Source organism: Pan troglodytes, chromosome 3 (assembly GCF_028858775.2).
Source record: "Pan troglodytes isolate AG18354 chromosome 3, NHGRI_mPanTro3-v2.0_pri, whole genome shotgun sequence".
NCBI classification, from domain to species: domain Eukaryota; kingdom Metazoa; phylum Chordata; class Mammalia; order Primates; family Hominidae; genus Pan; species Pan troglodytes.
This window is the reverse complement of record NC_072401.2, coordinates 163,790,457-163,807,076: the sequence shown is the minus strand read 5'-3', so window position 1 is coordinate 163,807,076 and position 16,620 is coordinate 163,790,457. Positions and strand designations below refer to the sequence as shown.

At 33.5% G+C, this 16,620-nt stretch overlaps 1 protein-coding gene and 1 long non-coding RNA gene across 3 annotated transcripts in view; one reads left to right on the top strand and one right to left on the bottom strand.

Annotated features, from left to right (window-relative positions):
* Positions 1-16,620, top strand: part of FSTL5 (follistatin like 5) — an 816,338-nt gene that overhangs the window by 111,923 nt on the left and 687,795 nt on the right. The gene's annotated exons all lie outside the window — the stretch shown is intronic.
* LOC107974465 (uncharacterized) overlaps positions 3,133-16,620 on the bottom strand; it is a 35,234-nt gene continuing 21,746 nt past the window's right edge. Inside the window, exon 2 of the long non-coding RNA XR_008547654.2 lies at positions 3,133-3,453. This is a non-coding gene — a long non-coding RNA (uncharacterized LOC107974465). The remainder of the gene's footprint in view (positions 3,454-16,620) is intronic.

The window sequence follows — 16,620 nt, the reverse complement described above, 5'->3', positions numbered from 1 at the left end:
TCGCTTCAATATCGTCAGTGATTAAAAATGTATTTAACATATAGAAGAAGAAGGCAGAGGCGGTGACTCACTTTAAAAACATGAGGAGCAGAAAGGTGATGGAGGGCTCTGTAAACAAGAGTACAACTTTCAGATCTTAATCTATGATTGACAAGGAATCTATGGAAAGGTGTTAAGAAAAAGGAATGTAAAGATGTTGGTAAATGTTTTTAATACTGGTGTGAGATGGTATCTCGTGTGTGCGTGTGTGTTTCTGGCTCCATTGCTCTGGTTGGAGTGCAGTGGCGCAACCTCGGCTCACTGGAACCTCCACCTCCCAGGTTCAAGGGATCCGTGCCTCAGCCACCCAAGTAGTTGGGATTACAGGCGTGCACCACCACGCCCAGCTAATTTTTGTATTTTTAGCAGAGATGGGATTTCACACTGTTGGCCAGGCTAGTCTCGAACTCCTGGCCTCAAGTGATCCACCTGCCTCAACCTCCAAAAGTGATGGGATTACAGGCATGAGTCACCGCACCCGGCCTTCATTGTGGTTTTGATGGGCGTTCCTCTAATGCTTAGTGATTTTGAGCTTTTATTTCAGATGCTTGTTGGGTGCATCCACGTCTTTTTTTGAGAAATGTCTATTAATGTCATTTTCCTGCTTTTTAATGGGGTTGTTTTTCTTTTGTAAATTTAAGTTCCTTATAGATGCTATATATCAGAACTTTGTCAGATGCATAGTTTGCAGAAGTTTCCTCCCATTTTGTAGGTTGTCTATTTATTCTGTTGACAGTCTCTTTTGCTGTGCAGAAAAACAACCCCATTTTAATTGGATCCCACTTGTTAATTTTTGCTTTTGTTCTGATTGTTTTTGCTATCAGTCATGAAATTTTTGCCTGTTCCTATGTGCAGGATGGTATTGCCTAGGTTGTCTCCTAAGGTTTTCATAGTTTTAGGTTTTTACATTTAAGTATTTAATCCATCTTGAGTTGACTTTTGTATATGGTGTAAGGAAGGGGTCCAGATTTAATAATTTGCATATGGCTAGCCAGTTATCCCAGCACCATTGACTGAATAGAGAGTCTTTCCCCATTGCTTGTTTTTGTCAGCTTTATTGAAGATCGGATGGAAAAAATATATAATAATAAAAATAAAATATGTATCCACAAAATTTTTTAAAAAGACATTGGTAATTTTATAAACCTTAAAGTTTAATAACATATTTTGCTGATTTTTAATGAAATGTAATTTTATAAAGAAGCAAATTTTTATCAAGCATTGGTTAATAATACTTTGGGAAGACTAGCCATGTTGCACAGTAATCTGGAGTTCAAATTGTACTGTTCTGTAGGCAGAAGTTTAACTTGATTTTTAAGTATAGCAACGATACTACAAACCCAATTAACCCAATTTCTTTCTTTTTTTTTTTTTTTTTTTGAGACAGATTCTTGCTCTGTGGCCCAGGCTGGAGTTCAGTGGCTTAATCTCGGCTCACTGCAACCTCCGCCTCCAGGGTTCAGGTGATTCTCCTGCCTTACCCTCCTGAGTAGCTGGGATTACAGGTGCACCCCACCATGTCTGGCTATTTTGTAATTTTAGTAGAGATGGGATTTCACCATGTTGGCCAGGCTAGTCTCGAACTCCTGACCTCAAGAGATCCACCCGCCTCGGCATCCCAAAGTGCTGAGATTATAGGCGTGAGCCACTGCAGTCAGCCTACAAACTTAATTTTTTAAGGCAGTGGTTCAGAAAATGTGGTCCCAGAAAAAACTCCATCAGCATCCCTTGGTGTCTTAGTCGGTGTTTTGCTATAACAGATTAGCAGAGACTAAGTAACTTGAAACAAATTTCTCACATTTCTAGATACTGGGAAGTACACTGTTAAGGTGCCAGCAACTAGCAAGTGCCTTCTTGCTGCATCATCCCATGGAAGGCAAGAGAGCATGAGAGGGTGAGAGAGAGAGAGAGGGAAAGAGATATGCAACTATTCCCTTAATAAGAAACCCAGTCTCATAATAATGAAACTGCTCCTGTGATAACATTGATCTATTCATGAGGGCAGAGCTCTTACAGCCTAATCATCTTTCTTAGATTCCACCTTCCAGCACTGATGCATTGGGGATCAAGTATCCTACACATGCTTTTGCAGGGATACATTCAGACCATAGCACTTGGGAAGTTGTTGGAAATGCATTGACACCCCACTTATACCTATTAAAATCAGTCTTCCTAGTAATTCTAAGTAAATCTGAGAATCATTTAAACATTTGAGAACTATAAATGTTACTCATTTATAGTTCTGGAGAAAGCATAAGACAAAATGTTTCAGTTTTCCTTACTTAAAGATTTTAACATAACAAGTAGTTACTTTTTTCTACAAAATTAAATCTGTTTCTAATAAATATCTAAGTGTCTAAATCATAATTCTTCCTTCTCTCTTAAGTAGCTAACTTACAGTTATGTATTTTGAGGGTATTAAAAATCATCTAGTCTATGAGAAGATTGTTTCTATTTTGACTGAATACTCTCAAATATGCATGAAAATAGTCAGCTTATAGTAAATTACTTCGACTAACTTATTGAGGATGAAGTAAAAATGTCGCAGTTATATGTCATTTTTCTGATCCTAAGTCAATGGCTCTTTTTTGATAAATATTTAGATATATATAGATACAAAATGACATTTGAAAGAAAATTTATAATTTTCCAAGCAACTTCAAAAATCTTGAAAAGTTAATACTTGAGTTATAATTCTATACATTTCTGTATAAAAAAGATGAGTGGGGCACACAGGTAACCTAATATTCTATTAGGCACCAAAAAATCTAGATTTAAAAAATTATATATTATTAATAAGTCACAATTTGCCACATTTGATATATCTTGTGATTATAATCTTATTGCTAAACTTTAACTTGCTTGTAATGGCACACATATTATTTAAATATCATAATTTGGGCAATTCACAAAAAATGGGGGTGGAAGAAAAAAATCTAGCAGTTAACTAAAAGTGCTACTCATGTCTTGAAGGCTTTTTAAAAACTAAGTATTATTTTTTGAATATTTCCCTAATCCATTCACAATAAAGAAACTGATCATTACAGTGATAAAGTGTATCATAATCCATAATCCAAGAATGACTACAACAACTGTGACAAAGCAATTTATTTTTTGTACTCGAAATGGCTGTAACCTCAACTGAATGTATCTCATTGATTCATACACTTAAATAGTGATTCTGTCAAGTACACAATTGATTCACAGGTAATGTGAGCTCTGGGATTGTGAGTTTGAACTGTGCAATGATATTTTGTCACCTCCAAAGCAGCACTGTGGTGGGAAGGTCCATAGTAATTCCAAAAGCCTTGGTTAGAATATGTCAACAACGATCTACAAAGTCGAATGACGATGGAATATTTAACTTGTGCTTATTACACAAGTGCCCCAGAATTCCAGTGGCTCTCATGATTTCTACAACAAGTGAGGACAGAGGGTTAGAAGATTAATTAACTTTGTTAATAAGAGTGTTAGACAACCTCTATTGGTACTTTTCTTTCTTTTTCCGTTAAATACACTGTATTTTTAAAAATCATTTTTAAGTATGAGATATATTCACCCCTGTACATTTTCTCCTCTTTCCTCTTTATTCTCTCTGTCATTATACGAACTGAGAATATTTATATAACACTTCGTAACCAAAATTAAGTTTCCTGTGCTTTATAGTTTGATGCAGAAAATTATGAACCCATAAATAGTTAAACATTTCTTTGCTCAACCTAACTTTCATTAATTGAAGTAACCTTATGTAAGCCCCACTCAAATAAATTGCAGTGTTTCATTTGGGTGGAATTTGAATTACTTTTTTTCATTCTCATATTCAAAAATAATTAAAGTTTGGTTTATTTCCTTTTGGCAGAGATAAGGTAGTCGTGTTGGTGAAAAACACTGAAAATCTAGAGAAGAGTTCTGGCATCTCTCTCAATAGCTGCATTTTATAAGAAGCTTGCATTTCTTTATGGATTTTCTCAAATTTGACTCATCAGTAAATTAAGATTTATGGCTATAAATAAAACAGAATGTTTATCATCATATGAAGGTTATCTCTTTTAAATACTCAAATAGTCATATTGATATTCACAAGATCATATGTAATTGTAAAATATTATTTACACACTTGGATTTAACTAAACTATCAGATATACTTGATTTCATTTTCCTTAACTATTGAACATTATTGAAGCATTAACTTCTTTCTAAATCTAAAATTTTGTTATTATTTTCCTAAATAGAAGTTCAATAGAAGTTCGTTGAGTATCTAGAAATGAAGTTTTAAGCTCTTTTTAAAAATATACAAATCTATAGCTCTCAGATCAATAAACAGTATGAAAGACATAGAGAAACCAGAAAAGGAAAAACAAATTCCCTTGGCAAAGTACACTTGAAATAAACTATAAATTTGGCATTAAAAAAGTAATAAAAAAGGAAGAACATTTTAGATGGCATCAATTTTCCAATGCATCCCACAGAGATGTAAGCTTTGATGATTAAAAAGTAACGGTAGTGCATGACATATTCATTATGCCAGAACTGAAGGTTTTATAAATATCCTATATATTGTTAACGTTGCCATGGCATACTAGGTCAAGACATAATCGAGAAAATAAGTTTATTATCAAAATTGAAGTTTGAGAAAGAATAGCAAAAATAAAGGAGGGAGGAAGAGAATGAAATAAAGAAAGATAGGAAGAGGGAGAAAGGAGGGGGGAATGAGCATGAGAGAGAATATAAATGCAATGGCAATAATATGTGGGGTGGGAATTACATAAATAAAGACATTCAGAGAGTGTATTTTTTCTAATCTAGGTTACAGAAATTTTGGATTTAGCCTGGTGCCTGGAGAAATTAGATACTTCAAGAATGCATTCTGATAATGGCTGATTAAAAAACACATTAAATATATTAAATATTAAGGGAGAGAGGGAAAAGAATATTAAATATTACATCTAGCTTCCACATTGACAATGCCCTGTGGCTACCAACAAATTCAACTTCAGAGACTACCTGCTTCATGTGCTGTAAATTTTTAAAACACTGACTGTATTTACATTTGTTTTACCTTGCTCAGGAGCCCCTACATAATGTAACTGTGACAGTTCGTGATGTAAATTAAACTGTGAAATTGGCTTAGAATAAAATCACATAGCATAATAGTTGGATAACTCAAAGGTATCAAATCCAAAGCTCTGCATTTTAGTATCCAAGAGACTGAATCCTTGTAGGTATAGAAAAACCACCATGCAAATGACAGAGCTATTCAATGGCAGGGCTACCATGACGAGGAAATGAATTGTGGGTGTCCCAGTCCATGCTTTGTCAAGTATCATTATCTTTATTTTTCACATCCATCTCAATAACATTTCTTGTTAATGAAACTGGTGATGTAACACCTGGCTAATGATTAGATATGTGTGCACCAGATACGTATTGGATGCTGGAGATGTCTCCATACACATATGTGTGTGTATATAAACACGCAAACATGTATACACACATATATTTGAAATACTGGATAATTGTAGCAACTGATAAATATTACATATTTGATTTTTTGAAAAATTATTATAATTAAAATTTATTTCACTCAAACTTTCTTATACTGAAATTGAAAAAAATCTCCTGATTGTTAAGTACTTTTTTAGTGATTTAAAGAATTTATATTTGTTGGGTAATTGAATTTTCTTTGTGATTTTTCACTGTGGGAATATTATCTTTTATAAGTATACAACAGTACTTGATAATATATTGAACACATTAACATTTTAGTCCTAGTTATTAGAAAATTTTCACCAGTCTATTCAATAGCCTCAAAAGATTTTAGTAAATAGAATATTCAGGATGAAAATGTAAAATATTTGTTGGGACAGAATAAATTATTTTATGTCTTTAAAAATATTTTGTCTTATTTTTATGGGAAAGTTTCCCAATTTTTTAAACAGCTTGTAACAGCTGTTATTTAGTATAGATTTTTTTCCCATCCCTATACTGGCAATGTGCTAAGGACAAAATTCCATTCTAGAATATTTATCCTAGAAATGATATGGTTTAGTAATTTACCTTTACATTTAAAAGTTTAAATATGCATTCTATTATACTTTAAGTTCTGGGGTACATATGCAGAATGTGCAGGTTTGTTACATAGGTATACACCTGCCATGGTGGTTTGCTGCACCCATCAACCCATCATGTACATTAGGTATTTCTCCAAATGCTATCCCTCCCCTAGCCGCATGCCCCCTGATAGGTGCTGGTGTGTGATGTTCCCCTCCCTGTGTCCATGTGTTCTCATTCTTCAACTCTCACTTATGAGTGAGAACATGTGGTGTTTGGTTTTCTGTTCCTGTGTTACTCTGCTAAGAATGATGGCTTCCTGTTTCATCCATGTCCCTCCAAAGGACATGAACTAATTCTTTTTTATGGCTGCATAGTATTCCACGGTATATATGTGCCATATTTTCTTTATCATGTCTATCATTGATGGGCATTTGGGTTGGTTCCAAATCTTTACTATTGTGAATAGTGCTGCAATAAACATACATGTGCAGAAGTTTGTAATACATTTTGTTGTTGTAGTTTTATACTGATATTTGGGTCATGAATCTTTATTTCTTTTTTCCAAATGATTGACTGGTTTTCAAATGTTATTTATAAATGAGTTGTGATTTTTTTCAACCTTTTAAAATCCTATTTAATCATAAATTAAATTGCAATATAAACCTGACTCCAGGTGATGATACTCTGAATATTTAACAATAAGTATTGTATAGACGTTGACCAATCAGGATTATTTTGTGTTTATATCAGCTAACAATCAGCTCTACAAAACTCTGGTTCTATAATTTATAATTTGCACCACTGATGCATCTGTTCATTCTAGCAAAAGGGCTACCATTTTATTTATTATAATTTTATGATATATTTTAATATTCGAATGGGCATATATCATCCCTGTTAGTTATATTCTCTAAATTCATTCTGCCTATTTGATATTCTTTTTTTCCCACAAATACACATTGAGATAATGTCTAAATTATAAAATGATTTATTGTTGCATTGCATTAAAATTATTAATTAACTTGTTCTTACATCAAATATTCATTGGTAGTCATGCCAGTCAATTTTACATTAAGAAGCATCATCTCATAATAATGAATTTAATTTTTCCCTTAAAGAAGTAAAATGTCTTTTAATTAATGTTTTCTTTATGTTTTCAGTAATGTTTCATAGCTCTCCTAACGTTGATTGTGCCTATTTTGTTAGGTTGATTTCTTAAAGTTTTACATGTTCTGCTATTATAAATTGATGTTTTGATAATATTTGAAATTATTCCTTGCAAGTATTTCAAAAGTCCCTAGATTTAGTAACCAGCTAGTGACATGGATTTTCCTATTGAAAAATTATATATTTTCAGTTGAAAATCTTGTTTTCCAGGGAGAAGATCTCTTCCAAAATAAGTGATTTTTTTCTAAATTATTTCATTTTCTTTTAATAAAGCTGTGTAATTTTGCAAAAACTTTTTGAATGAAAAACGTATATTTATCTAACCCTAAACTCTGTGTTCTTAAAGAGAGTCAATATTTTACACCCTAAAGTTGAACTATCTAATTTTTTCATACTTTAATAGAGCCATGTACATATCATTCATCCCTGTGAGAATTAGAGCATAGCATGTGGTAATGATCATTCATTAGTTTTTATGAATTTAACCTTGTGAATACTTTTATTACATTTTCTTAGCCATTAAATACAAAACAATCACAAAATGTTAGTACTTGTATGTTCTCTGCATGTTTCCAATAAAACTATGTTAAATCAATATTGTAAATGATAATTTTCAGCCATTTTGTTCAAAGTGCAACAATGGATAAAATAGTATATTGTCTCTGGCATGAATATTCTTATTATAAACTATTTTCCAAACAAATGTCTTTCAAAGCACTTGCCATTGAGTAAGCGCTAAATACTGGCAGCTGGTTTTACTGATATCATTCATTTAGCAAGCTTATAAAATCTCAGTATGAAGTGGCTTCAAACTTACCATTCAAATTTGTATTTGATATTGATTTACTTTATAGTATGTATGGAAGCATTTATTCCATGATTAGTTGCTGAATGTGTTTGGATGCCACTTGAGATTGAGATTGAACAGGTGAGAGTATTTATTTTATACCTTGTCTCCAAAAAAAAAAAAAAAAAAGAGAAAAGAAAAAGTTTTATGTCCTTGCTTAAGTATCTGTGGGTTAAATTTAATATGATCCTGACATCAGAAGATGTATACGTTAATTTTTAATATACTGTGACCTGAGAGTTTCCACAAGTTGATGTGTTGATATTTAGAGGTTATAAATGCAATAACTTCAAGAACCAAGTAAGTAACATAAATAAATGAATTGGGCCGAGTGAATGCTGTGAGAAACTAGAAAACATAGAGAAAGAGATATACACTTAAATATCCTCATGATCAAAGAATTTGAAAAAAAAAAAGAATTTGTTTATCCTCAAATTGAACAAAGAGTAAATCAAAATCAGGAATAAGGAACTAATAAAGTAAAAGCAGACAATAAACATTAATTGAACAGGTAAATAAATCCCAAAACTCTTTTGTTAAATTACCAATAAAATATATAATCTTCTTTTAAGCCTAAACAATAACATACGTGAACAATAATAGGAAATACCAGCAAAGAGGAAAATAATCATAAGCAATTCTTATAGCAATTCAGTTGCAGCAGTTTGAAAATTTAGACTCAATGAGTAATTTCCTAGAAAAATGCAAACTCTCAAAATCAAACCAAATGAAAGTGGAAATGTTATTCTCCAACTACTATAAAAGGGATTAGAAAGGAGATTAGAGATCAACACTGATAAAGGCACAAGAATCAGATAGCTCCACAGCTGAGTGTTATCTGTCTAAATCCTAAAAATCAGATAATGCCAATGGTATTAAAATAATTCTATTTTTAAAAGAGAAGCCAACATTTTCATATTGGTATGAAATACCTTAATTTTTAAACGTCGGAATCAATGCACGTTTAAAATCCTGTGTGTTCTAGACGTTTTTGAAGAATCCGTTGGTCACTTGTTTAAGATGTTTTATTAGGATTAAGGGCTGATTTTTGGTTACTGAGCTCTGTTTAGAAATCATTGAAGTAAATATTCTTATAAATTTTGTCAGCTTAAGAAGGTGTGTGTGTGTGTGTGAGAGAGAGAGAGAGAAGTAGTTTTCTAATTTTCTTTCTGGTTCTATTTTCATATTATATATGTACTTTATTTTACAATATCTATGGACAGGGTGTCGTATTATAGATGAGCTCTTGTTTGCCAAATTATTTTATTAACTCTATGGTGTTTGTTAAATAGTAACTGGAATACTTTTCGCAATGCCATCTTTAGAAATAAAGGAATACACTAACCATTTTTCTATGGCTTGATTCCCATGGCAAAAGCATGAGCTCTTTCTTTCTTACCTATGTCTATTTGGCCTTTGGAGGGTGAAGACAAAAGTTTGACTGTGATTATTATTTTATATATATATTGTTTAATTTATCAGGGCTTTGCTCACTAACGAATCACTTTGCAAACTGGCCTTTGAGTAACGAAATGCCAGGCCAGAAATAAATGAGAATTAAATCATTCTGACCAAATTTTTGTCTTTGATCTGCTTCATTAGCAAAGGGCCCTCCCCTAGTGCCCCTTGAACTCCTAGTTTCACTGTGATCCATTATATTGTGTCAGTTCTGATCAATTCTAATGAGGACTGCTTGTTAAGAGCATTTTGGTGCTACTGACTCTGGAAAACTCTGATTTTGTCCCCATATTGCTAGTATTCGAGAGATTGGTATTACATGAAGAGTGATTAAATATTCATCATTAAATAATTAGAATACTTCCTAAAGTAGAGTTTATTTAGAGGGCATGGATAAAAATATGCCCTAAAATAAACTTTTCTGCTTAGTTAACTGAATGGTCTATTTCACACTTGGAAATTGCAATTATTATTTTTGGAAAAAATAAATCCTTAGAGAATAATTTGCATAGAATAATACTTTTTAAACCAACGCAGCTTATTAATGCTTAGTTCACAGCAATAATTTTAAACTTCAACAATTTAAATACACTAGAATCCTTTTAGTCCATTTATTTAGGATTTGTCTGTTATGAAATTGTGCTTTAGAAGCACCTGTATTTAATCTACTGCATAGTTTGTTTCTCAAACTCACATCAATAACCTCAATAAGAAAAAGAACACATGAGCAAATTTGAGGGTATGGGGGCTTTTGTCCAGATTCAGTTTCAAAATATTGATACTCAAACTGAAAAGCAACATTTTAGAGACAAGATAATGAAATTAGAAATACGTCATACAAGGAAATAGTGAAACTTTAAAAATGGATTGCTTTATAACTAACTTTAAGGAAAATACCAATCTATGGTACATGTATAAATGGCACAGTTTATAAAACTTTACAAGTATTTCTAGGACTAATCTCTCACTTAGAAATTTCCAGAGAAGTTTTTATGTAAGTACCTACTGAGTAATGGACATCAGATTCATTCTTTCTCTGTGTGGGTTTTAATTTGTCATTACACAGTTTTGTGCACAGAAGGAACACTCCTTCTTAAAACCCTCTAGCAATCAGCTTATGCCCTGCAGCATGAGGCTTAATTATTCATATCAGTGTTAGGAGACACATTAAATACATTAAGCCAGAATAAATCCTTACACAATTTGTCATAGAAAAGTAAATGTTGTAAAAATACAGCTGAAATTATTTCCAAAGCTGATTGAAATAAATTATGTTGAAAGAGGCACTAGACATCCATCAAACATACAATAATCTCAGTACTATGTTGTTTCAAGAGACGTTGCTCAGTATGTGATGGACCAGGCAGAATAGTTAAAGGCTCATGTGAAGTAGCACAAAAAATATCATTCTGGGGAGGTGGATACACTTTTCCTGATTGAAGTTGGTATCATATTATTTTGGAAAAATTTGTAGTACCTTCAGGCAAGTACACAATTGCCTTTTCTGCCAACTAACATTAGCTTTGGCTTGCTATAATCCCTTCATTATTGTTTTCCTGAAGTGTATACTATATTCTTATACAAGAAACAATAGTTCCTTGCTCCTCATCCCACATTCTAGCATTACCTTGAATCCAAATTCTACTTTATTATCCCAAAAGCTCTTTCCAGTTTGATGTGATTGAATATTCTGATTATGTAGTTTTTTTCTTCTATTTCATTTTTCTTGAGTGAATTGAGCCTTCCTAAATCCTTCTCCTATTCTCTTTATAAGACTTTTTTCACTTTGGAAACTAAAGTACTTTGAAGTTGCTCTGATCCTGCCCTGAAGAATTGTATCATATTTTATCAAATTCAAGGGATTTTTACCATAATCAAATATTTACATATGTGAGTTTAAGGGCAGTATATAAAAATCCATCCTTATATATTTGTTATTGAGTTTTTAAAACTTTTAACACATAAAACATACAGAAAAATCTATAATAGAAACCCACATGCTCATAACCATTTTATAGATATTAACATTTTCCCATGTCTTTCTTTTTGTGAAACATGAAAAAGAAAGAGATACAGCTAAAACCTTCCATACTTTCCTCTTCCTTTCTCTACTCTATCTCCAGAAGTCATGTTTCCATAATGATATGCCCAGAATTAGACATGTAGACATGCTGAGCTATATTACTTACGGGATGCACCTTGAGAGGATATTCATTGCACTAATTTTGTTATATAAATTCTACCTGATATGCTCTAACCTGAAAACTAAATTAGAAAGCTAACCACCACCTACACATGTTATGTAAACCCATGGGAGAAAAGTAGATTAATATTTTTCAAATGGTTGATATTTGCAACAGGTATAGAGTAGAGAAAAGTGGAAATCCTAGTGGTCTCCATAATTTATAACTCTCATCTGGATCGTAAAACACCCTTCCTCCTCTAACCATTACGTGTTAGACAATATCTCAACCATTGGAGTTTTCTTATTGTTGTTACTGATGTTTTCTGCAGTAGAGCATGCCCCAATTTCTCTCCTGAAATTTGTCCTGAGAGTTTAGTGATTTTGCTTATATTAAGTTTCTCTAACCTTCCATCAATATTTACTAACACATGTAAATATATCATGAGTTAGTCCAGAGAATCTCTTGAGTTTCAGACAGATGTTTTGTGCCTGTGACTTGGTTCCCTTGACACTCATAGTCAGTTTCCTTATTTACTTCTTCTTTCAATTTCTTAAAGGTGTAAAATTGTCAAATGGCTATTTAAACATCCAGGTCAATGAAAAGTTTCTTTGATCCTTAAGTGGGAGCATTCCTGCTTTGGATACTAAAGTAACAAAACTTCAAGCTGAAGGAAAAGTGAGCAAAATTTGAGAATAGTTTATTAATGTAGTAATGAGAAATACTTCCACCACTTCTACCACTTCTCTCTGTTTCCTGGCACTCTGGGAGATGGGAGAACAGCATCATGTATTGGTTACCAATTTATAATATCTATCTCATCTCGTACCATGAACTTACAAGCAATTATTTCCTTCCAAATCGCAACATAACTGAAAACTAAATAAATTAAACCATTACACTTATTTGTAAAGTCAGCCGCTTCTAGGTTTTGGGATTCATGGTAAGACCAGTGAATTTCATTGTCATATAAACCACTTATCTTATCTAAAAATGAGTTATTTGTTCCAGGAGCAATATTTTATGGTATATATAGCAGTACATGCGGCACTTGATAATCCCATAAAGGAGAGAGCTTCAGAAATGTTGCCAACAGGAAAGGTATATCCGCATCCAGATTACTGTCTATTCCAGTGTGGAAAATTTCTACCTTCTGCGTAATGGAATATGACCCATGTAATCAACCTGCCCTAGGAATTGGCTGGTCCATCTATGTACAGATGCTAAATCAAACATTTAGGGTTAGTTTATGCTGTTACCATAACTACCATAGTTTTCATGGATGCTGGTGATCAACTCACCAATGCCTTTATAAAGATTTTACAGTCTAGTATTTCAAGGGACATTATTAAAGAATTTGAGTATGTAGCTAAAGGTGAATCTATTCTAACTTGACTATCAACTTGAGTGGTTTGTTTAATATATTGCAATATATTAAGAAAGTTTAGAACTCTCAGTATTAATTAATTTAGGACACTGTTGAGTTTTATTTTGGTTAATAAATCAAGCAAAAGAATCCATTGTTATATTCTGAAACTAGCCTTATAAATCCAGAATGCTCATAATTACACCTATATTGATAACTATGGTCTAATCTAAAGTTATTTTTCTTCCTCTCTAGTTATTTTTTTAATTATCACCACATATGTTGTTCTGGGTTTTATTGAGGGGTACAAATTATCAAAATCTTACAAGTATTTTGGTGTGTTAGCTACCTCCTCCTTAGTCAGGATTTGTATTTTCCCCACAGGCTATGCTGGATCTGACACTGAGGAGTAAGAATGGGGCAGAACAAATATCAGCATATGATTGTAAGATAGCTACATTAAGTGAGGTTATTACAGTGTCTTTAAGCAAGACAGAAATATTTTGATTAGACATATTACTATGGTTTGCATGTGGTCCCCAAAGTTTATATGTTGGAAACTTGACACACAATGCAGTTTTCTGAGGAGGTGTTTGGGTAATGGGCACACCACCCTCATGAATGGATTAATGCCAACATCATGGGAGTAGGAGTGGGCTCATTATAACAGGACCAGTTGGGCTCCCTCTTTCTTTATCTCTCCCTCACTCTCTTGCCCTCTCGTGCTTTTCTGCCAGGGAAGACCACAGCAAGAAGGCCCTTGAAAGCTGCCAGCCCCTTGATATTGGACTTCTTAGCCTTCAGAACCATAAGCCAACAAATATATTTTGTTATAAATTACCTAGTGACAGGTATCCAGTTTTTAACAACAAAAAATGCATTAAGAGACAAGTATATGCAGCTGATTCTACTGGCAGTGGAGGTTCTGTATTCTATATTTCAAGGTATCCAGTTAGATCCATTCTAATTTTCAGAAACTCATATTTCCCTAAGTGGTACACTAACCCATATGTAAGAGAAATACCAAAGTTATAAATTTAATTTATGTTCAGTTTCAGCAACCTATATGGTTCAATTGTACAAGCGATTTTTTTGATACATCAGCCCCGTGTCTGAGAATATAAGACATAATTTTAGGGCCATTATAGAACCTGTTTGGGCCTCTCATCTGAGCATATGAAGCCCTTAGCTTATAATTTTCTGTATTACAGTGCCGATTGAAGCAGCCATTGCCCCACCCTCATATTTGTATTCTTTCTCATCACAATGTTGGATCCCAGCATCCACTTTATCCACAGAAGTCTTGCCTTCACTGGCACATTATCCCAAATAACCTCAGATGGTAATCTATGTAATCATATTTCATCGAATAATTGTGGGTTTGTCTCACAGCTGAATTACCCAGAGCTGAGAAATCCCAAATCAAATTTTGAAATAAGCTGCAGCAAACCCATTGAAGCTTTACCTAAATAAATGTAATGCACATTATATTTTTTATACTGAAAATCAAACAAACCTGCACTCTACCCCAGATGTAAATAGTATCTTTATCTTCCACAACTGTGCACTATACAAAGATTCTTGACAAGACAGTTTGGGAAAAAGAAGGCAGTTAATGCTTTGCTCACAAAAATGTGCAGAAACATCAGAGACACTTGGAGAATTGTGTCCCAACAACAGACTCTGAAATTTTAGCCATAGCTATAGCGATATGATGGTTCTGAACTGGTAGTTCAGTTGTGGCCTCAGACTTTTACTCCTTTAGCCACCTCAAAGATTTTGTAAGCATTGGATACCAGTATTCAAGTATTTGTGCTTGAGATTCCAAGAATCGTTTCTATTTTCTCCCATCTATAGTATATGCCTTAAATTGGTTTCCCAGAAACAGAAACTAAGAAAGAGATTTGGATTCAGATGTCTTATTGGGAATACTCTGAGGAAATCACTTTTATATAATGAGAGAAGCAGGAGTGTGCAGAGGAAGGAATTAAGTTACAATGCAGTTGCAACAGAGATTCCAGCCACCCACACAGGGACTTCTGAAGCTGGGATGATCTTTCCAGAATGACTCAACTGACACAATTGTGACAGCCTTTGTAACTCAGTTTTTAACTGATCACCACTTGTGGCTGTCCCTAAGGAAAGTGTGCAGCATCTATATGGGTGTCTCTTCACTGCCTTGGTGTGATGATGGGACATTATCTCAAAGGAAAAAATTAAGCTTTCTGGTCTACTATTAGTAATAGAGTCATTTGCCTATGATTCAGGAGACTGGTGTCCTCTATCAGTATCCATGAAACTGTGCAGACTAATTTTCTAGTGTGCAAGTAGTGTAATCCTCAGATCCTCCACTTAACATCAGGAAGCTGTTGGTGCTCCATCACAGCTGACTCTCATACTCATGAACATGATGACCAAACACTGGAACGTAGCATATGTCTCTACCCCTGCCTCAGATCCTCATGGAGCTGACACCTGGACACTGGAATGCTAATTCAAGCCACAACTATCTCTAACACTCATGGTTACTACATTGTTTTGACAGCGGTAGCATCAGGAAGATGGCCTCTGTCTCAGTGACTCCAAATCTTATGCAAATTCATCTAATTGGAGAAACCCAATTCACATCCAAACCCTTGAGGAAAAGGAAGTTTGGGAAATGTGAATTTTACCCTCTGTGTATCCAATCAACAGAATGGACAAGGGGTTGAGAAATCAGGAGGTTGAGAGATGCCATTGATGGGACACATCCTAGGGAAAGCTTTGGCTTCGAGTCTACATGGGGCTTCAGCAGTATGTCCAGTTGGCCAAATTGTATATTAATAACTTCCCCTGGGTTTTCCTATGGCACAGATACTACATATTTAAAACTACCCTTGTGGACTTGGGGTTGTGGTTATAAGTTATGTTTTTTACTTTCAGTAAAAAACAGTATTCAATAAATGACATGAGCTATTCAACCCTTTATTATAAAATGGGCTTTGTGTTAGGTGATTTGGGCCAGTTGTAGGCTAATGAAAGTGTTCTTAGCACATCTAAGATGGGCTAGGCTAAGGTATGATGTTTAGTAGGCTAAGTGTTCGGTATTAAATACATTTTCAATTATGATATTTTCAGCATATATTTATCAGTATATAACCTCATCGTAGGGTAAGGAGCATCTGTATGTGAGGTAATGCATATGTTAATTAGCTTGATTCAACCATCCCACAATGTATACATATATCAAAACATCATATTGTATACCCTAAATATATATGATTTTTATTTGTAAATTGAAGTACTAGAAAAAGAAAGATCTGAGACTTGCTTACACAAAGTTCATATGATGATGGAACAATTCCACAGTGCATAGTAGGTGGAACAATTAAGTCTGTTATATTCTTGAAATTTAATATGTTAATAAGTTTGATGATTTATTAATGTCAATTCAAGATGATTAAATCCTTGATAGTACCACTGGTATCCCATTTTGAAACATAATCTTCAGTGAAAAAATCCTTTGA